The sequence below is a fragment of the Macaca fascicularis genome, chromosome 5 (genome assembly GCF_037993035.2).
Source record: "Macaca fascicularis isolate 582-1 chromosome 5, T2T-MFA8v1.1".
Classification (NCBI taxonomy): domain Eukaryota; kingdom Metazoa; phylum Chordata; class Mammalia; order Primates; family Cercopithecidae; genus Macaca; species Macaca fascicularis.
This window is the reverse complement of record NC_088379.1, coordinates 182,369,621-182,393,798: the sequence shown is the minus strand read 5'-3', so window position 1 is coordinate 182,393,798 and position 24,178 is coordinate 182,369,621. Positions and strand designations below refer to the sequence as shown.

Sequence of the window (24,178 nt, the reverse complement as noted above, 5' to 3'; positions counted from 1 at the left end):
AACAGGCAGGCAAATTCTTATTTCCTCTCCCACAGATTCCTTGGCGACCTTCGGTGGCTGGGATCTCTCACCCGTAGCTCCTATCCCAGACACAGTGCCTTCTCCAAAGCATTAACACACGCCTGCCCCTTTTTCCTGGCAGTCCACCTGATATAGTTTGGCTCTGGGTCCCCACCCAAATATCATCTTGAATTGAACTCCCATAATTCCCGCGTTTCTGGGAGGGACCCGGTGGGAGACGGTTGGATTGTGGGGGCGGGTTCTCCCATGCTGTCCTCGTGGTAGTGAGTAAGTCTCGTGAGATCTGCTGGTTTGATAAGGGAAACCCGTTTCACTTGGCTCTCGTTCTCTCTCTTTGCCTGCCGCCATCCACGTGAAGATGTGACTTGTCTTCCGCCATGATTGTGAGGCTTCCCCAGCCGTGCGGAAATGTAAGTGCAATTCAGCCCCTTCTTTCTTTTGTAAATCGCCCAGTCTTGGGTATGTCTTCACCAGCAGCGTGAAAACAAACCACCACACCGCCCCACGCTGACTCTTATGTTAGTACAATTTCCCAGGTAGGTGCTTTTGGTAGCGTCCTGTTCAAAATCAAGTCCCTCAAGTCCAGCTCTTTTCTATTTATGTGTTCTAGGTCTGGCCCAGGGTGTCTTCGCCCCAACATCAGTGGGTGGGCAGCAGTATCCCACTCTGGCCATCTCTCCTCTTACTCTGCCAGCGATGATAAACCCTTGAGACTTTTTTACACCAGAGTCAGGTGCCAACCCGGTGTCTACAGAAGCAGGAAGCATACATGTCAAGATTCCTAAGTGCTTTTCCAAAAGCCCTCCTCACATGGCTTCAAAAGAAATACTCCACTTTCCCAAAACTCTTTGTCCAGGGAAATTCCCGTTTTTAAAATGTCTTCTAATGAATTCATTCATTTTTATATAAATACATCATATATAAAAGGCATCTAAGAATTATTAAAGGTGTATGATGGTCTAGTGGTGCAGAGTTTTAGGACATGCCTTTTGCAAGTAATTTATGGATTGTCTAAAACTCCATTTGAGAATAAGATAGCACTTGGCCACCACAAAACTTTGCCTCTATTTTGGTGCTTCAGCAAAAACTATAAAAATAAATATTTGTTAAGCTCTTTAGATGTGATGTTTAAAGTTGTTCAATACATAAATTCATTAAATGCATCACTAATTATTTTCTCCATGCCTTTGTACGATGGAGGTTGTCTTTATAGGCTCTGTACTCATTCTTTTATATAAAAAAGTGTATTGTTTATTATGCACCAGTCACTGTACTATGAACTAGAATAGTAGTAGAAGATAAAGCTGAAAGGCCCTACGCTCACGCAATTTACATTCTAGGAAGGGAAGCTGACTTAAATAAATAAACAAATAAGTAGTTTTCTGTTAGGTAAATACTATAACAAAACAGAGAGACTGATAGGAGTAAGAACTGCATAAAGTGTAGTTAGAAAAGCACAATGCATTGACATTTAAGCTGTTGTTTTTAAAAAGTGACAGAGGCCAGGTGCGGTGGCTCATGCCAGTAATCCCAGCACTTTGGGAGGTGAGGCAGAGGCAGGCGGATCATGAGGTAAGGAGATCGAGACCATCCTGGCTAACCCGGCGAAACCCCGTATCTACTAAAAATAAAAAAAATTAGCCGAGCATGGTGGCATCTGCCTGTTGTCCCAGCTACTAGGGAGGCTGAGGCAGGAGAATTGCTTGAACCCAGGAGGTGGAGGTTGCAGTGAGCCGAGATCACACCACTGCACTCCACTTGGGCAACAGAGCGAGACTTATCTCAAAAAAAAAAAAAAAAAAAAAGTGACAGAATGAGGCACGTATATACTATGGATAAAGCATTCTAGACAAAAGAAAAGCGAACGCGTGAGCTTTACAAAGAGGCACGTTGTCTTGTTCAAGGAACAGAGGACTGCCAATGTATTTGATTATAAATGACAAATCTACAGGTAAAGCTTCTAAGTTACAATCTCCTTTTTCTTATGATCCATTTTCTTGATTGATAAAAGTCACATCTCAATCTGCAGCTGGAGGGCAAGATAACAAACACTCTTTTTAGGGCTTTTTTTTTGTTGTCTGCCAGCATTTATTTAATGAAGTTTTGCTAGAAGTAGGCAAGACTGCCACCTTCTCAATTGTCCATCTCTAGAAAACTCTGAAACAATTAGAATGCATCCAAGGAAAAAGAATTATGTAAGTTACCAGGTTTAAGGATGAAATTTTCTAGACTCTTGCCCATTGAGGTAGGAGGCAGTACTCGACTCTGGAGCAGGGACTTGGAAACTGGACTGGATTGAGGACTAGTTAAAAGGTCCAGGGCATCCGGGGCAAAAGCAACATTACATAAGATATGCCCACCAGTGTGCTACATCAGTTTACCATTGCCACGGCAACACCCGGAAGTTACCATCCCTTTCCATGGCAATGACCCAACGACTTGAAAGTTACCATCCTTTTCCTAGAAATTTCTGCATCATCCCACCTTAATTTGCATATAGTTAAAAGTGGGTATATGACTGCAGAACTGCCTCTCGGCTGCTACTCTGAGCTCACTGCCTATGGGGTGGCCCTGCTCCACAAGGAGAAATACCTCTGCCGCTGCTATATGCTGCTGCTTCAATAAAAGTTGCTGTCTCACACCACTGGCTCCCCCTTGAATTCTTTCCTGGGTGAAGCCAATAACCCTCCTGGGCTAAACCCCAGTTTGGGGGGTCACCTGCCCTGCATCGCTGTCAAGTTACTCAAATGCAGATGACTGTATTTAAGTAAGAGATTAAACCATAGACTTTAGATTGTCTTTGATTATTAGCACTTTAATTTTCTCTAGGTGCGTGTGTGTAAACTTCATTCAATATTTATAGTGTCTCATTTTCATCAACAGTTTCTTAGAATATAATTTGTTTAGGTTGTAAATAATTTTGGCCCTGCGTGAGCTCATAGTCACTTGGGGTGAAGAGAAAACAAATTGCAGATCATCGAGTTGCAGAGAGGCTGTGCTAAAAGTGAGAAGATGCCATTGGTGTAATGTGGTAGTCTTAAAGACGGCACCAAATTCTTTTACCTTCCTCCCATGAAGAGCTTCCATTTCCGTCCCCTCTTTGCGAATTTGAGCAGGGTTGTGACTGTTTTGACCTGTAGAAAACAGAAGAAGTGATGTTATGTGACTTCCAAGACAAGATCCTCAGAGGCATAAGGTTTCCATCTGGCTTTCTGGAACCTCTACTATCTGGATGTTCCCTCTCAGAACACAAGCCCTGGGAGCCAGCAGCTGTACGGTGAGAATGCCAAGCCTTATGGGAAGAGGACGTGTAAGTGGTCTGATGGAAGTCCCCGCTGAGCCTGCCAGTCATCCCCAGCCCAAGAACCCAACTTGCAGATGGAGAAACCTGCAGATGACTCAAAAGTGTGAGTCACCTCCAGCCAGTCAAGGCTTTCCAGGGTAGGCCCTGACATGGAGCAGAGAAAACCATGCCTGCAATGTGCCTTTACTCCTGACCCGCATAATAAAATGGTTGCCATTTTGTCACTAAGTTTGGGGTGGTTTGTCATGTCACAATAGATAAATAGAATAAAATAGATAGTGATCATATATTTCAGAATTTTCAGATGGCCTTCATTTCAAATATTCAGTAACTTTCAATCCTTCAAGATCCTTTAGATTATCAGATATTGGCCTAAAGCTTTCTTCTGATAAGAGCAGTCCTTAGACCACTTTTTCTGGCTGGGCAAGTTGAGGAAGGCTTCAAAGAGGAGGTAATGTTTGTCAATATTATTGAAAAATGGCCAGATTCATTTCATGTATTCATGAAATAAACACCACTATGCAGGGCCAATACCTAGAAGCCTTTAATGCTTTGAAAAGCACCTAAAAATCATTTCTCAATTGCATATTATTTGATCTTCAGTTTTGTCATCTGCCTGCACTTGGTACAAATTCTGTGTCACTCTAGAGGTAATTTTGCAAGGCAAGCCAGTCAGTATTGTGACAGCGGATGATGGAAAAAGGAATGCTGCCTTCTTTTGTCCCTACAAAGCATAAGAGGGAAGGGGAGAGGGGGGCACTTGCAAGGATTCTGTTGCTTTTTCATCTTTCTGTTATCATAGTCTGTGTCAGCTCCTCAATGTATGGGGACCATTTAGTCTTTGCATCTGCAAAAAACAGGCCATTTTTTTTCTTTTTGCTAACCTAATTTTTAAAAATCATTTAATTGGGCCCAGAGGCTGTGCAATGGAAGGATATGGAGTTTGGGAAAAATAAAACCAATGAGTGAACCAGGACATTTTGTGTTCTTTAAGCTTTTAGGAGGACAAGTGCTGAGGACACTGTAACATTATTATTATGACTGATTAGCCGCCAACAGCATGATTTCAGAAAGAAAAGGAAGAAAAAAAGCCAGTTATCATTACACACAAGCAGCTTACTGTCAGTCCTTGAAAATAAAAATTTGAGATAGAAGACAATGAATGCTATATTCAGGCATCATTAGTCTATTCTCTTTATGTAGATTTTGTATTACTCTGTTTATTATAAATATGTTTCACATGTCACTTTTCTTCTGAGTATTTCCACTTTATTTTTTCTCTACCCCCAGATTTCTCAGCACCAAACTCTTAGCTGCTATCTTTTCTGGCAAATACAAATCCCAGAAGGTGTCTCCTGCCACAATATCACAACTAATTTTCTCCTTTCAATTAAAGGTCATAGTTTGTTTGAAAGAGCAAAAAGAACTGCAAGAAGCATATTGACATTGTGTAAATGAGAGCTGAACATCAAGGAATGTACAGTTAATGAACAAACGATCATTGCTTAGTGTCTAACTGCAGCATTAAGGCTCCGTATTGAATTCACTGAAAAGGTGATGTGACAGAGGACAAACGGGACTAGGTGAGGGGTTTCACCTTGTTCTGTGGGGGCTCCAACCTCCTCTATCACTTCCTATGTATTGTTTTATTCTCACAACTTAAATGTCTATTTGAGGGGGAAAAATGCATTCTTCTGTCTTGTGCAGAGATATATAATATAGTGCTTAGAACATGTGTACTGGTTTATATTATTAAATACAATAACTTGCATTTTTATCCAGTGGGCTAAGAAAAACATATTTAAGGAGAAAAGGCCATTCTGAAGCACATTTTTAAGTGTTAGGGCTATTGATTCGAAGACTACATGTTGTAAGTGTGTAAATATTAAATGTGAATATAACTATATTTTATGATTTAATTGCTAATAAGAAAGCAGAATGATAAACATCTAAGAGGAAATGTGTAAAAACTGAATTGCAGGAATGTATTTTTATCTTAGGTCAAAGAAAAATTACTGAAGATACTTGTTAAAGATGATAAGGAAGACTGAATTCAAAATGAGCCACCACAATGGGGGGTGGAGCAGGTGAGAGACCCTGGACTTAATTCCGGATACAATAAGAGAAAAGGATTAATAGCAAAGGAGCAGGGTCAGGGGTTGGTGGATGGACAATTACTAGGAGGTATGGTAATTATTTGTTCAGCTGACCTAAGGAGTTTTGCTGAAGACAGGCCAGGTGATAAAATTCAGAGAGCAGTCAGACCAAGAATTGGGGGTGGAGGGGGGCTTTCGTAAATTGACTCAGCACGATTCTTGCTAAAGCTGGACAATGCAGAGATGAACACAGAAGCCCAAAAGTCAGGGCCTAACTGAGAAGAGTTCAGAGCATCCTGAAAAGAGTTTGGTGAAGGAGAGAATCATTGTCACATAACAGTGTTTTTAGTTAGATACATACTTTGCAGTTAGTTATGGTATGTTGATAGAGTTACACGTGAGTGTGAGTGTGTGTACGTGTGCATGTGTAGGTATGTGTGTTTTCCATAAAGAGGACATAAAATGTATTTTATACTGTAAATTTCAGTATGTATCTTTTCATTGGAATGTCAATTCAGTGTTTGCTAATAGCTCACAGATTTATGTTTGTGAAAAAGTAAATACTGGTTGTTAGAAAAGGAAGTTGTTACATTGTTTTCTGAGATGAAACAGTTATAAGGTACATAGAAATCTTACCTTTAATGCAAACTTTATGTTTTAATCCTTCATAAAATTTGACTGTCAGCTGCCAGGTATACATCATTACCAGCACTGTAGTAATCGATTTTAAAATATTTTAGTGTTAGGAGAGATTAATCATTTGTTTAGGTTTTATAATTTAAAGACCCTAGGTGTATGTTTTAATAACCACTCATGTAAAATTTAAAAAATACAATTTCTACTGATCCAGTACTAAAGATGCTAATAGATGAATAATGTGTATTAAAGTGCACATTTTAGAAAAAGTGAACATTTCAAAAAGGTTAAAAGAACAATTTTGTTATATCATCTTTCAATGTTCATTTAATTTCTATGGATCATTCTCCTTACCTATAAAAATTAAGGTTTAAATTAATATGCCTTTATCTTTATGGTGCTATTGCTAAAAGTCAATTGCTCACATAAATATTCTTTGTCTAACAATTAGAGACAATCTGTTTAGTAACTGACAAGTTCAATCTTTTGATTAACAAATTAACTTTTTTGAAAATACAGATATAGAGGTAATATACAAATATGTAACATAAGCTTTATCCTAAAAACACTTTAGCATTTACCTCAAGTGGCAAATCTAACACACATGAAAGGATTCCAGACAACATAAAATTAGAACAAATGTGTATTAGATGAGATACAAAAGCTGAGAAAGCTCACAGGCGAAAGAGATCAAGGAGTTTTTGTGGATAAAGCTCTCCCATCTGACAATTCAGGATATTTAATGCTTTCTGTTAACCATCTCATTGTAAATGTATACCTAAATTCTTCCTGTAAAGATGTAACTACACTTAGAAATGAAAGTAAGGGAAGTTCATCTGTTTTTCATTTTAAGAAGTGTTCATTGACAAAAATTAAACAATTTCCTTTGAAAAATGTGATTTCACTTACATTTTTTAATGTGCAATTTACAAAAACAGAGTATTAGTAATAAATGAAACATTCACAAGTTTTGGTGTCACAAAGATCAAAGAGAATAAGGCAAATCTTATTTGTTAGATTTTCACACTCAGATTTAGAAAGTAAATTATTCTAGAGGAAGGGGTTATCCCTGAAAGGACAAAAAAGATTTCCACGTCTGAGCGATGCACACTGGTTGAGAAGTGGTAAAAGGTTCTTGCTTGTTTGTTTGTTTTGAGACGGAGTCTCGCTCCGTCACTCAGGCTGGAGAGCAGTGGCATAGTTATTGCAGCCTCCGCCATCTGGGTTCAAGAGATTCTCCCACCTCAGCCTCCCGAGCAGTAGAGATGGGGTTTCACCATGTTAGCCAGCCTGGTCTCAAACTCCTGGCATCAAGGGATCCTCCTGCCTTGGCCTCCCAAAGTTTGGGATTACAGGTGTGAGCCACCACGTCTGGCCAATAAAAGGTTCTTCAGACAGAGTTCACATTTTTAGTATGGGCCAGCAGTTCTATAATATGGCCCTTAAAATTTCAAGGCAAGAAAATTTAGATAATAATTCGTTATGTGATCACTTCGAGCAAAAACTCAAAATACAATGTTTAACTTACACAATAATAATAGTGGAACTCTAAGCATCTGAGAGCCTAGCAGGATGAGAGTAGATGGAAAATATATCAGAGAGGACTTTCTACCAATCTTCAAAATTAATCCAGATGAGATCTTACTGTGGAGAAGATAACTTGGGGCAAACAAGGAAAATTATACGAAAAAGATATAATGGATCTGTATTAGTGGGGATTAGACAGATGAAATGTGTAACAGGTGGAAAGAAAACAAGAGGACTTTTCATGGATGATCACCAAGTGACTTTCCAGTCCTATATATAGGACACAATTAATCAATAAATATTCCCTAGCAAATTCTACATTCTAACATGAAGATACGTAATATCCTAGAGGAACAGAGTGCATGGAATAGAAATATGAAACAGGTCTGAAAACAAAGTGGAAAAATGCTAGTTATATACCACATGAGAGGAAAGTTCAATTTTAAAATAGCCATTTAATAAAATATGAATACTACTTAACACAGATATATCTTAAAGAAAAAAAATTTTAAGAGTTAGATGCATTCATAAAATCAACAGGATACTATAAAATGTTCACATTTTTTCAATGCCTTTTTAAAAGGAACATAAGAGACCAATCACGCCTGTAATCCCAGCACTCTGGGAGGTCAAGGCAGGCAGAGGAGGTCAGGAGTTCAAGACCAGCCTAGCCAACATGGTGAAATGCCGTCTGTACTGCAAATACAAAAATTAGCCAGGTGTGGTGGCACATGTCGTAATCCCAGCTACTTGGGAGGCTGAGGCAGTAGGATCACCTGAACCTGGGAGGTAGAGGTTTCAATGAGTCGAGACCACGCCACTGCACTCCAGACTGGGTGACAGAGTGAGACTCTGTCTCGAAAAACGAAAAACAAAACAAAACAACAAAAACAGAAGGAACATAAGAAAACATAGATTGTACAAAATTGTACATCAAATTATAGTTTCTTTGTCATTTCCCAACATCATCTCAGTAATAATAGTTGGATAACTTTAGCAGTTATGGGTAAATAAGAATTAGATTAAAATTGGAAAAGATAAATCCAGTGGACTATTTATGACCCTTCATAAACCATAAGGCACTAACAAATTTAGATAAATGAGGGAGGAAAATGATCACACAAGTTCAATAAATTATTTAACTGATAGCATAATTGAAATGAATATTTTGCTGTGAGAATAAATGTTTATGACACAAGAAAAGCATGTTAGAGAAAAAGACGAAACTGAGTAAACCTCCAAAACAAATAAAACATACTTCTGTATTAATAAAATTGGGTTTTTGATTTGCTTTTGCAGACTTAATAAACATGACAGAGGAAATGACTAGATTTCAGGAATTAATTATGTTTGGCCACTGAATGCAATGGAACCAACACTGGAAGTGAATAGTTAATATCACTGTTTTTACTAATTCATTCACAAGAAAGGACAGAAAAGCAAAATATCAAAGGAGCACTGGGAATGACTCTACTAATAGTGCAGACCCTTTGGGCAAAAAGAGACTCAGAAGTGTACTTTACTCAAAAAGACCATTAGACTGTAACTTTATTAACTTACAATACAGGACATGGCAATGGGCACCAGGAGGAATTCTCTGAACCCAGAGCAACAAGAGTACATTCTCCGAGCAGAAGACAGGTGGTTTGCGATCCATTACCCAACTGCTTTATCTCCAAAGGGAAAAAAATAGTAACCTCTACGGTTTTCTGTGTTCACATTAAAATAAAGCATACACAGACCTCAAATTTACTACACTTTCCAAAGAACCACGGATATGTATTTCTTTCACATTTAAATTTTAACCAGATGTAAATAATGCAAAACACATTTTAAAAATTTTTTAATAATTTTTTAATATAAAACAAGTCATATTGTGGAATTTATATTCTAGTATGAATACACACATTAGTGAAAATTTTTTAAAAGATATCAATTTGAGTACATTTTCTATAAATTTAATGTATCATGATATACTATAAATGATATACTATAGTGAGTGCTGTAGTAAAAGTCATTTGTAATGGCTCTAGAGAAAAGAACTAGAAATTATATTGCAAATTTAATTTAACTTGCTTTATTTGAAGAAATATTATTTAAGCCAGAAGAAAATTCACTGGAAACATTAAAAAAATCATAGGTTACGTTCTTCATAAAATAGTAATACATTTTCTTTACAAAAGAAAATGTTTGAACCTATTAGACAATAGAACAAAGCTTGATCTCAAAGTAAATCAGAGAATAGTAGTAAATATGCCTAATATATGGGTCTGCTAACAAGATAATGTATGGTCATTACAATGTATACTTTGCTAAAAGAAGTAATTTGTTCCAATTATTCAAAAAAGTTAAAATTTTTACTATCCGAACAGGATAACATTACTGTTAGTGATTACTACATCTTGAAATTTTCTGGAATAGACATATAAAGTGGGTCTGAGTACATGAATTGGTAGGGATAAAGGGGTGCTAGTGCCAAAATAGGTTTATTATGCTGTTACTTATACCCTAAGGTATTGCGAATAATTGTAGATTTTTTAAAAAATAATATAGAAAATTACTCTTTAATATTTTTTCAAACAATTCACTTCGCTTTGTAAGGCAAGGAATATCTTCAGGGAAATTTTCAAGTAAGATTAAGCATGGAGACAGACTGCCTCAAAACATTTGCATGTACTTGCAAAAGAGGCATCAATGCAGAGCCTTTGTTAACATTTTCGTTTTAATTACTAGCTAAATTGCACTTATTTGTAATTATGAAAATCAGCACCCTGAAAGTTATTTTTAAAGATTGTACTCTACAGAGAAATCATTGTTGTTGTTGCATAACTAAAACCTTCATCTCATATGCAACACCTAGCATTTGGGAATTGGGTTTTGTGACTTTTCTCCTCATTTGGTACACACAGAAATGTACACAATTCAAAAATTAAATAATCTACTTTATCTGTATTTCAATTTTAACAGTTACATACCAGACACGAGGAATCGAGTCAATTACCTGGCTGAAACTAAATATGTTCTCATTTAATATCACACAGGGTAAGTTATGAAAATTTAGTACTCTCTTTTAATTGTTTATTTGGACACTTACTGTCACATGGATAAGATTATATGTGAATTTGTTGGGATTTTACTGGGCTTAATACCTGGGTGATGTAATAATATGTACAACAAAGCCCCAAGACACGTGTTTACCTGTGTAACAAACCTTCACATGTACTCCCAAACCTAAAATTTAAACAATTTAAAAACTACCTGAATATCTTACATTATGAGTAAAGCAACCAAAAAGATTGTCTTATTGATATTTGAGTTTTCTTGGAATTAAAATGTAAATGGCATCCCAGGCAATTTTTGAGAGGCGGAATTTTATTTTTCATCCACATCTTAATTTTTTGAACCTCACCAATTGGTATCTTACTGTAACATTTGTTAAGAGGCTGGGATTATGTAAAAATGTTATGTGTATTTGTGTTTTCTGCAGCAGTTAAAAATATGCACATATTTTACACACATAAGCCTGATTTGTTTTGAGGTTTTGGCTCTAAAATGCAGAGATGACTGCTACTCTAAGACGTTGAATATATTTTATCTAAAATACAGCACTAAACTTTCAAGTAAACAATAAAATATACCTTACAATTTGAGAGACAACATTTTATTTTCCTTACACAGAATGCTATAAGCAATGATTTTTGCCAAATGTTATTTGAACATAGCAACATTTACCAAAAAAATAAAACTACTTAGTATTAAGAAATTTGTTTCACTCTTTTTAAATTATATCAATGAAATTCAATCATCTCTACTTGAGGGGGAAAAAATCTACAAATTCAAATGTATACACATTCAGAACATGCATTTTGTTATAGTAAATGGACTTTTTAATGATCCATTCAGTGAGGAAAATTTGTTTCCCAGCAGGAATTCCATAGATTTCAAAACTCTCTGAATGCACAATAATAAAATTACTCAAGCTCAGGTATTGCCTTTTTTATTATTTTTAGCATCGGCCATTCTTCCATGAAAGCACATTCATTTGTTCTGTCACCTAATTATCATCATGGCAAGTTATGACAAACCAAATAGATTGGGTAGGGAGTCAAAGATAACATGTTTGTTCGCAGAAATAATCGCATCTGTTTGCCTTCTTCTCCAGACACCTCTCAGCCATTTTACTATCTCACTCTCTGAAACTCAGACGAAAGCCCAGTTGCATTGATCTGAATCATTCTGAATACAATCTGCATTTTATGGAAAACTCAGGAATGTGAATATCGAGTATGCCAATAGAACTGACTCTCCAAATTGGGGGATTTTTGAAACTTTATTTTTTATATATATAGTGAAAACACCCCTAAATGTTTATTTTAAATTCCCTTTGTATTTTGCTTCAGTTATGTTTAAATTAGAAAAATGCAATGCAATAGAGCAGATTCGCCTGCTTTAGCAAACGTGACCAGGATTGTGTTTCACTTCATTTTAAGTTATTACCATGACAACTGTCTTTCTCACACAAATTAATGAATAACGTTATCAAATAAATTTATGAAACATCACTGTGATTTGAGTTGGGAAGTTTAGTACCAGTGCACTTTATAATTTATAACAGTCTAAAAAGTGGGTACAATTTGTTAAAGACTACCATTAACATCCCAGCTTTGAAAGCTTAAATTTAGTTATTCAGATTAATCAGAAACTCTCATTTATCAATGGAAAATATTCCTGAAATGTAAAACAACAGTACTTTAATATATTGTTTTTATAATTATGTAAATCATCTTTGAATGGCAAAAGTTGATGTGTATATTTTTTATATATAGGACTCTCAGACTACTTAGACTCTGGAAATTTCCAGAGCAAAATCAAATCAGGAGTTTAATGGAACCTGCCTCAAGACAGCACTTCACTCTGCATTACACACTGCTGTAAGTCATTTAAACATGGTTCAGTCTACAAACGTTTATTGACTGCCATTTGGGTGCCTGTCATTGTGCTAAAATGCGAAGAACATGGAAAAGATATTCCATACCTCAAAGAGCTACAGAGCTACAACCAGTGGCGAACCCAGCCAAGCAAATCAGTCCCATTTTATTACCGTTGTAAGGAAATATGCTGGATGCAGTGGGAGTAACGAGGAAGAACACACAGCCCAACCTGAAGCAGGGCAGGGAGGGCTTGTCATAGAGACTGGCACCTCCGCTGTCCTTGGTGGCTAAGATGAAGTAAGGTAGTCTGAGAAGACGAAAAGTTCTGTTGTTGTTGTTCATTTGTTCTGAGGTAACAGCAACCACATGAACAGAAAGATGACAGGCCTGCAACACAGTCCATACGGTTGGCTCAGAATTTGGTGATTTCCATTCATCAAGGCAACATATGCTTATTTTAATAATTTAGTAGTTTCTATAAGTTGTCTATGTTCTTCATTTCTATATGTGTAAATTTATAAAGCAAAAAAAACTACCAACATCAATTGATGTTAATATTTCTGTTCATCGTTTTTTCAAGGTAGCTACATAAATTTTACTAAATTGGAGTCATTGGATGTATGTAGTTTGATACCTGGTTTTCAACTTAATATTGCAAACATTTTCACATGCCATTAAATATTTTAAGTTATCTTTAAAAATTCTTTATTAGCAACTGCAAAATATGCCATCATCAAAATGTACCAAAGTGTATTTAATTGTGGCCTTCATTTTGGCATTTAGTGATTTATACATTTTTTTAAGAACTATGAAAAATCAATATACATACATGTATAATATCTCTGATTATCTTTTAACGTAGATTTTGAGAACTAGGATTATGGGGGAAAGAATACATTTTTAGAGATTTTCGTATGCATTCTCCAACTGCTTTCCAGGAAGAATACATTCTTACCAGTAGTATATGAGCGGTTTCATTGTCTAAGTATCTCTTATCATACCTATATGTTTATTAGCTGGATAACTAACTGTTTTATCTTGGTCTAACTTTGCATTTTGAATATCAAAGTAAACATGAAGGCTTTTGTTCACATTATATGTAGTAATAATTCTTATTAAGCCACTATGACAGCATGAGCTCATGGGTAACCTGAAAACTTAGAAAGAAAAAATCTGATACTTAAAACTGTGTTTTTCAAAAGAGGATAGCTTTTGTCAGTAACTGAGATTTTTTGAATCACTCCTTATCAAATGACTGGCCATGTGCTATATTAATAAAGAAATACATAGCAGAAGTAAAACTGAAGTTACAGAATATCAAATTCACCTTTACTGCTTGACTTTCTCATTCACACTTTTTTCATTATACTACAAATTGAGATTATGTAATATTGAACTTCCTTTAGAATTCAGAGTATTTCTGTACATCTTCTCATGCTTCAGCATAACCTAAAATGGGACAAGTTCTCTTAGCAGATATTTTTTCAAGTCCAAAAGAAGAACTTTGAATAAAGTCTCAAACTCCAGGGTTAATCTCCTTGACCAACCAGTAACCAACAGTATTTCCAACTAAGGTTACAACCATGCAGTAGATTCAGAAATGGCATCAACAATGTTTAATGTCAAAATGTAGTCAAAGCCAACATTTGCTATAACTGAGAAAACCATGATATAGGTGCCTTTGTTTGCTGTAGATATGAACAACATTAATTTACTTTGAAGAGATTCTTAGGGAGGTTGCAGAACTCTGGAGTTCTAGAGAATACAAATACCTGATTTAATGTTTGAAGATTCTATAAAACATACATGTATATAAAATTGATTCTATAAAACAAATATATATACACACACACACACACGTGAAGATTCTATAAAACAAATATACATATATGTGAAGATTCCACAAAACATGTATACCACCACTTGAATCTTACACTCCTGAGGATAATTAAATTTAGCTTCTGCAAGAGACAGACTTCACAGTTTCCATGGCTTAAAACAACATAGATGTATTTCTTGTCCATCTGAAATCTGATACAAATCCTGTTTCATGTTGCTACTCTGCCATCAGGAACGCATGCGTCCCAAGTCACAGGAGAAGAGAGTGATGGCGGAGATGCACCTGCTGGCTTCACTTCTGCTGGAAGTGATGTCATTTCTGCTCATAGTTCATTAATCAGAACAAGATGGAAGGCCAGAGAATGCAAAGAAATAGAGAGAAACCTAGGTTTCTGCCATGTATCTCAACTAAAGGCTATGCAATTTAAAAATTTGTAATATGTAGAAGAATTAAGAGAGGTTAGATCTCTGCCACAAAATGGTTACTAGATGAGTCCTCAATCTTATACTCGAGATTTTGTGAAACATAAAAAGTTTAAGACATAATTCCTACCCATGAAAATCCTAAAATGTATAATAGAGTTAAGGAGTCAATGCAAAATGTATCAAGATTTAAGAACTATTTTTTCTTTGCAGCACAGAAACAGAAACATTTACTATTAAAGAAGGAGATATATGAACAATTACAGTGGGCTTCATAAAAAAGGTGTGTGAGTTAGTCTCTCAAGGACAGGATGGTGAGACTGACATAGGAGTGGGGAAAATAAAGTACATTAGAGGCAAGATGACGGGCTCCAGGGAAAGCAAAGGCAAGAAGGGCTATGACAGCTTCAGAGAACCTTAAGGAAACAGGCCTAATTAGATAGAGAGAACATTTTGAGAAATCATGGGAAACAAAATTAAATACATGGAGCAGAGAATCTTATAAACCACACAGAAGAACTTAGAATTGGTACAGTACAAAACTGGGAAACATTTGAAGTTCTTGAGCAAAAGCCTGAGATTTCCTGTTTAAGAATTATACTGCACTTCTCTCCACGAGGACATGAAGTGGCCTACACAGTACAATATGACGCAAAATTAGGCATCAGGGAATAAAACCAAGCATTGTCTGCTTGACGAATTTAATGGACTTAATGAATTTAATGAAACAGAAGGAAGAGATGGTGGGCTACACACTACTTGAAACAGCTGGATGCTGATTACTTGGCTGTGCCGAATTTCACTCTTCATTTTCTTACTTAAAACAAAAAGGAAAATAGATTAGGTTAAATAATTTTCACTGGTTGGACCAAAAATAAAAAATAAAAATCCACAAGACCCTCACTCACATAGGTCACGGTAGGAGCAGTGTTTGAGGAAGATTTGTCTGGCATCAGTCTGAAAGGTGAGTTGGAGCAACTGGGCAGGAGGGGTGGAGGGAGCAAAGACATAGTGAGGGCCCCTGCACCACAGTGGCCAACATAAACCCAAAACACTAAACTAGTAGGGTGGTGGTGGTGGTGAACCCACTGTGGTAGGAACTGTCTTTTGTGAGTGTCTCACTGAAGTCCCTAAATATTCTCCGAGAAATAAGTGTTACTAAAGGAAGTCGAAGGTGTTCTAGAGTCTTCACAAAGACATCACTGCAACCAAAACCTGAAGCCATTTACTAAGCATGCCAAATGTAGAGTCCCTTTACATTCTGTCAGTGAGCATAACATGAATGTTGCTAAAACTTCACAAGTGCTAACAATGATTATTTAGACAAAATAAGAAGATCATGTACATGAATAACTTACCATGACTAATGGTTGCTTGGGGAACACCCAAACTTCATTCAGAAAATCTCACAATCTTAAAGCCCTAAAGAAATGTTTAGAGATCATTCATAGAGCCTTCTACTCACACAATGTCGCATCTAAATCATTATAATGATTTCTATTTTAGAGTCTTTTGGAACAGAAGATGACATACTCTCTAATCGATAGGTGATATAGACACTGTAAAACATATCTATTTGCAGATTGCTATTTTTATAGAGAAAGATAAGTAAAAGTATACTCCCAATATGACAGAACAAAGAAACCAATACAAAAAGTTTAAAAATACAATAACAACTTTCTTTATTAAAATTTGAGAACAATTAAGTGAAGCAAATGAAAGTAAAATAATCCATTTTTAACACTCCCTTCAAGCTTACTATGCCCCTTTTTCAAATGCCTACAACATTGTTATGTGTGTTCTTGTGTGGCCACCAAAAAAGTTGTTTTACAAAAGCATGCTATCAACAAATACACATGATTTTATTAATTGGGAATAATAACAATTGGCTTTACTTCATTTAATGCCATCTCCCAGGTAATATATGGAAAGTCAAATTTCAAAATCTCGTCAACTAAGAAAATACGAACAACTAATTATAATGAAATGTCATGACAGCAAATTATTACTCTCTGAGCTATTTTCAGTACTTTTCATTATATATATTAATCGATGTTGTTCATTCACAGTTATTTATTGATTTTTTTTTCATCATGATATAGATTATACCATTTTCTTGCTTGGATTAATATGTAACAGTCCTTAGAAACACTGGATGCTAAACTATGGATCTCAGAACATATTAAATATATTATTATGTATTTAATAATTGTTTGGGACTACTTTGAAAGAGATGGTACTAACCAGGTCATTCTAACATCTACAGGATGTGCTACATCAATGCAGAATGGTTTTATAGCCTTGCCAGGTCATGAAATACCACTCTACAACGAAAATAAAGTAAGTCCAATGAAATATGAAAGTTATGACTGAAAGTCATGTTTTCCTTCAATCAAATAATAAGCTCTCACATTCTTTTGAGACTCTTCAAACTACGGACGGACGGTGATTCTGTCAGATTAAGTTCAAAATAGCACATTGCAAAGTAAGAGCTTTTTTCTCTCTCTCTTTGCTTTTTCTTTGTTTGCTTGTTTAGTGTGTTCATCCGTTTTGTTCAGTTCTTTAAGATTTTTTAAATTGTTTTTAAAAATGTTTTAAAAACAGTGAAAGATGTACTCGCAAAGACTACATAGATAAATGTATATATGGACGGTTTTTAAAGCATTTTTAACAGAGGCAGTGCAGTCAGTTCAGCAACATGTCACCTGACATCCTTAAGTACACGTTGTCAAACTGACCCATACGGTTCCAGATAACACATCACTGACAATCAACTTCATAAGCATTTAGACATTTTTGAACCATCCATTATTCTTTTGATAATTTTTGATGACTTTTTTGTAAGCATCACTATCTATAATTTTCTAAATGTATACTCCCTTTTTCCCTACCTAAAGATTTTGAACGTAAAAGGTCTACTAAAATATTTTAAATATGCAGATAGTTCATTCAAAAAGAAACATAAGAAGAAAAGCTCAAAACAAATGATAAGACTTTCAGTTCTTTCTTTATTTTATTTTTGAGACAGAGTCTTGCTGTTGTTGGCCTGAGCTGTAGTGCAATGGCATGATCTCAGCTCACTGCAACTTCTGCCTCCCAGATTCCAGCATTCTCCTGCCTCAGCCTCCCAAGTAGCTGGGATTACAGGTGCCCACCATCACGCCCAGCTAATTTTTGTATTTTTAGTAGGGATGGGGTTTTACCATGTTGGCCAGGCTGGTCTTGAACTCCTGACATCAGGTGAGCCACCCGCCTCGCCCTCCCAGAGTGCTGGGATTACAGGTGTGAGCCACTGATCCTGGCCTCAGTTCCTAATTTATGAACTGATGAAGTTTGAAATGCTATAACTTCATATCATTTTAATTTTTAGCAACCCATCTAAACTGAAAAGACTATACTGATATTTCCATGATTTACTAACAGCCAAAAATCATATCACTTTTGATCCTGAAAAAAATTCAAGAGGCCTTGGGATATTAACACAGAAAAAAGATTGAAACTAACTTGTTAAAATTGTCAAAATTTCTTATACTCCTTTAGTATCTCAGTGCTCCAAAAATGCCATAAGAAATCGTTTTTTAATGTATTTTTATGAGTTTTTCTAGTGAAGACCGGAAAACCTGCTACACAAATTATAAAAGAGTTATCACACTAATAAATCAGTTTTGTTGGGACTAAAGTTCAGTTCTTGAAAGGTAAGTTAAAGAAGTCCCTTCCAGTGAGAGGCAATTTGCCAATACCCATAAAAACACAAACTCTTTCCTTCAAGGACTTACACACGAATTTAATGATAAAACCTATTGTTTACCTAGGTATTTATTTAACATGCTGTAAGTGAATGTGTATGGACACGTATTGACAACCAATAGATATAACGTTGATTTATATGTAATATTTATATGTGTATACATATGAATATAGAATTGGTCATATTTAGATTTTAAATCCTTAATAGGTAGCGACTACATAATACATATTGTAAGTATTTAATATGTGTGTGATAGAGAAACAAGTAAGTCAGAGAGATGGCTGAGACCAGTAACCTCTGATACTCAAATAGATAGAGCATAAATATTTTCACACCTGTGTATTTCCAAAGGAACCTTTATTTCTACTAACTCTCGTTTCACGAATTCTATTTCATCTTTGTAAAATATATAGTCGGCCTAATATAGATGTATATTTTTTAAACTTGTAAGTATTACAACCCCACAGAAATAATTATAACTATCTAATATTTTTTCTAAGAATAGAGCCTACTGTATTTTATATTTTAATAAAACATATTTTTCAGCTTTTCTCTCTGCTAGTCCTTATCCCCATAATGCCTAATAAAAACCGGCATTTAGATGCAGATTGTACATTATGCAGAAGATAACAGATGAGCTTATCAGCTGTTTTATAATTACAAGGGTAAATTTATTGATAAAACTGTACAACATGAACTAACCTGACTCTTGTCAGTAACATGACAATATCAGTTTTCTGACTAGCTACCTGTTTGTAGTGCTCCTTAAAGTGCAATGAAATAAATGACTTCCGTAACATTAAAACAATGGGCATTGTTTAAAAGACTCAGAAACTATTTCTTTTCCACAAACTTACAAAAGGTTTGTTTTAAATTTAGTGTTTTAACCTCAAATATATTTTTCTTACAATTCTTTGGTAATATTTGCACCAAAATGTACTTATTGTGCCATCTTCAGGGCATTTTTAGGAAACAGCTCCGTGAAGTAAATTAAAACTTACTTTCCTTAGTGGGGTTTTTTAATTATTATTTTAAAGCTGTAGAAGGTTTTTTTTATGTACATTAATTTTAGGTTTTAAAATATTAAAAATCTACTATATAAAGCAAAATAATTTAAGCTTTAATGTATGAGAATGTAGACATCAAAATGTATATATGTAAATCTATATACCTATATACATACATTTTTGAAAGTTCTTTACAATTTCCAAAGCACTCACATATTATCTTATTTAGTATTTACAGTATTCCTCTGAGGTGTTACAGCAGAAACTTGTATATCCTTTTAAAAATGAGAAAGCTCCCATTTAAAGACATGAATTAGTTTGTTCAAAGTTTCCAAGACTGAATTATATAGCCAAGATTCAAGACTACATTTTTTACTACAAGTAAAAAGTTATTTCTACTATTATAGTGATATATCTTTAAAATCAATGATGAAAATTATATGTAATTTTAATTACCTTTGTTTAATAATTGTTGAAACATCTACACTGAAAGTTGGAATAATTCCTGGATATGGTGATTATATATCAGAAAATCAGACATTTATATATGTAGCTCAATTATTTTATCATTTCTGAACTTTATTTAACTAAGAAATCTATAGTGAAACAATGACATATCCGACCAGTGGAAAATTATGGTAGAATTACACAAATCAATCCCCAGATGAATACAATACAAATGAATTGTTCATGTGACAGAACTAGACTATATAGTAAATCTGCTGTCCTTAGACCACTAAGAAGTCCTAAAGAAAACCAACACGATTCTTTAGCGTCATTTGGGGTAACTATCTATTCTAATTTGCCTGAGACCATAGAAATTACCAGTAGAGCACCTTTTCACATTCTAATGTGTACCATTTGAACAACAAATTAACAGATCAGTTTTATTTGATCCAATGTACTAATAACAACCTGAACATGGAATGTAAAATAAGTATGACAGCTGTAATGAAAGGATTCACCTCCTTAGAAATCCGTTCATTTTACATGCATCTGGAAAACACATTAGAAGATGTAGGTTCCAATTATAGTTTTGTGTTTTACCAAGCTGGTGAATTTATGGTATCTATCTCTAACAGAAACTCTCCGATCTTCTGTTTCCTTATACGAGGATGATAATACCTTTTCCTCAAGGTTTTCGTTAAGTACTAAAATAACCTTGTGAAATCGACTAGAACTATGCCTAGCAGCCAGGACATTATAAAAAAATGTTCTATAGAAGTGCAATAGAAACAGGGGAAATCAAAGTCCTCAGACCTCCTCCTGCTTGCCAAGAGACGTCTCATGTGCTTTCAGGGAGATATCATACCCTACAAAGCTGCTCCTGGTGTTTATTTTAAGTAGGCTAATTTGCCTTTGCATAAAAATGAACGGTAGATGAGGAAAACATGAGATCTGCATATACAGATTATTAATCTGCAAGTCTCTTAAGTTCAGAGATATGTCCTGGACATGAAAAACATCCAACTGGTACTTTTATTGAGGGAATTTTGAGTGACAAGGAAGGATTACCTTAACATGAAGAGATTTTTATAACTTGGTCAAATTCATCTATTATTTAAGATTAACAATTCTCAAAAAATACACCAACAGACTATGGCCCTCTCTGGTATGGAAGAATGCCGAAAACTCCACTGGATGCTAATTGACTTTGGGAATTCCTGATTCATGAACTTCTCTAGTGAGAATACCTTTTCCTAGAACTGAAGTTCCTAAATTTGAGGTTACAAGCCCAGTTTGAAAGCTTGATAGCAGCTATGATTCTGTCCCTAAAAATAATCCACAGTCATATGTCATCTAGTGACAGGGATATGATCTGAGAAATGCCTCGTTAGACACTTCATGGTTGTGCAGACATCATACAGGGTACTTACATCAACCTAGGTGGTATAATAGCCTACTACACCCCGGGGCTATATGGTATAGCCTATTGTTTCTAGGCTACACGTCCGTACAGCGCATTACTGAATACTGTAGGCAATTGAAACACAATGGCCATATGTGTACTTAAACATAACTAAACATAGAAAAGGTATAGTATAAATACAAGATTCTCATCTTTTGGGACTACCCTCATACATGTGGTTCATCGGTGCTAGAAACACAAGTTATGCAGCAAGTGACTGTATATATAAAGAAATAAACAAAATATATGTATACATACTATATATACACATATAGGTGCACACATGTGCATATGTACATATATAGTCTGTAAGTCCATATATAAAACATACATAAGCACAAATATTTGTACAATTTCAAGAGGTTTATGAAAACTCTAAAGGCCATATCATAAGTTTTTGGTTAAGAATCCCTAACCTAGAATAATGGCACTCTCTTTGTTGATTCTATAATAATGTATATTATAGATATTAAATGGTAAGGTATTACTACTTAATGAAGTAATACTTAACCTTACTGAGTATTCTGATACATCTTACTCTGTTCCATACTGGTCTGTTCCATTTTATTATATTCTATACTATGCTGTTCTGGTTTTTAAAAAACAAATAAAGCTAGTTTAATCAACTACTGTATACTGATTTCAAATTTCACGCTCCAAGATTGGCTATTACTGCTCTAGAGTATGACAGCAGCTGCTTCAGGACTTGTACTAGAGAAGGCAAGATAATGCTAGCTGTTAGTAACCTAAGGGAGACAACCCTTAGTGGGGAAAGTGTAGAGAACAACAGTGCTATAGAAACGGGGGAAATCAAAGCTCTCAGACCTCCTCCTGCTGGCCAAGAGATGTCTGGTGTGCTTTCAGGGAGGTATCATACCCTACAAAGCTGCTCCTGGTATTTATTTTAAGTAGACTAATTTGCCTTTGCATAAAAATGAATGGTAGATGAGGAAAACATGAGATCTGCACAACGCTACAGTTCTTTGAAATAAAAGAATCTGGATACCGCTTTTAAGGAAAAGTGGTTCCTTAGCAAAAAAAGGAAATTAAGTAGAAAAAGAAACTGTAGTTCAACAGCAAATTTATGCATTTACTTATATTGACCCTGTTTCCACAATGATTTGAGAAGACTTCAAAAGGAATTAAGGATTTTTTCAAATTAATTTGGAATTAAGTGCATTAGTAATCAAACACTTAGAATCATGGAAGAGCTGTTTCAGTGGCAACTCTGGTGTGCACAGGGATAATGGACTGCTGGGTCCAAGATCCTTAGACTCAAACAGCAGGTTCTGACTTTGGTAGAGGCAACCCGTAGTCATCACAGCTATTAACCATCTGAATGAAAAAGACAGTTGGGATCATCTTTGCTGTTGTTACTGTGAGCAAAAAGAAGACTAATCACACATAAAGGTTAAGCAAGTAATACTTGTAGTTAGATTCATATTTCAATATAGAAATAGACATGGAGAAAACACTGTTCCTGGTGGTTGGAATGCATCAGGCAACAGGACAGACAAAAATACCTACCTATGGAACTTGCAAGTTAGAATGGGAAACTGACAATAAACAACACACATGACAAATAAGCAATTCATATGATCTATTAAAAGATGATCAGTGCTATAGAAAAAATAGAGCAGGGAAAGGAAGATCAGGAAAGCAGGGATGGAGATAGCACGGGTGGCATTTGAGGAATGATATGGGATTAGAATATAGGTAATTCAGATCTTTTTGATGTACCTATGTCACCAGTGCAGCTGTCCAGGCTTTTTTGTGTGTGTATGAGTGTGTGCAAATGATAGCTTGTGGTGAGTTTTAAATAAATGAGCTTACTTAGTTTAAAAAAATAACCCTGAATGTCTCAATTTCATCCAAACAAAAAAAAAAGAAACCCTCCAATAAGCATTATTTTAATGCATCAAATAAAAGATTTCAGTTAAAAAGCAATTTGGGAAAGTTTTCTGAATGTTATTTTGGGAAAGAACATTAATACCATTTTCTGATAATCTATGGCATCAAAACATTATGAAACAGAACCACAGTTTATGAAAGACTGCATAACGCTTATTGTTAAGCTCCACGTGTTCCAGCGACAATATCCAGTCACTAGAAAATGGTTTAAATTCATGTCTATAGATAAAACAAATGAGTTTGTGTCTAATGCTTTGGGTCGGAAAATGCAATGATAAAGTTTCAACTGCCAGCTGTACTAAAATTATAAAATACTTCTGAAAAATAGTAGATCACTTTTTGAACATTAAAAAAATTGGATTAATAACCTATATCATCTGTATATTTTTACTAATGTTTTCATTTGATTTATATAAGCAAACAGGACTATTTGAAGTAGCTAAACACTGTAACCTTAAAAAATTAAAGGACACTGTGTGGCATTGCTTACATCCATAATTCTCAAAAATGCTCCTGATGGCCTTTATATTAAAAGGGGCAAGTATATCATATATCATAAATACTGCAGTCAAGGGGAAAAGAAAAGATATAGGAAAGAATTTTTCATGTGAAAGTTGAGTTTGAGAGCAGGAGAAAGAAGTAGAGTATGGGGTATGCCTGGGCATCCATATGTGTGTGTACCATCGTAAGATCTATTCATCAAATACGTATCTATTAATCATTGTGCTCATTTTTAAACCGTTTTCATTTGATCTATTATAGCAGACAGGTTTTCTACCACTTAGAGTTCTGGCAGTTGACATGAATGTATGTCTGCAAAATCTCT

The 24,178-nt window shown here is 35.2% G+C and overlaps 1 long non-coding RNA gene and 1 other non-coding gene across 6 annotated transcripts in view; both read right to left on the bottom strand.

Annotated features, from left to right (window-relative positions):
• LOC123573662 (uncharacterized) overlaps positions 1 to 24,178 on the bottom strand; it is a 157,103-nt gene that overhangs the window by 5,856 nt on the left and 127,069 nt on the right. For 3 of the 5 annotated variants that reach the window (XR_010587090.2, XR_012435366.1, XR_012435367.1), the window contains one exon: positions 1,896 to 3,155. This is a non-coding gene — a long non-coding RNA (uncharacterized lncRNA). Of the gene's footprint in view, positions 1 to 1,895; positions 3,156 to 10,840; positions 12,903 to 24,178 lie in introns of those variants that run through there. The other 2 variants (XR_010587092.1, XR_010587091.1) reach the window with 2 other exon arrangements.
• LOC123573771 (U7 small nuclear RNA) lies at positions 18,369 to 18,431 on the bottom strand. Its single transcript, XR_006698505.1, has one exon. It is a non-coding gene; the product is annotated as a U7 small nuclear RNA (small nuclear RNA).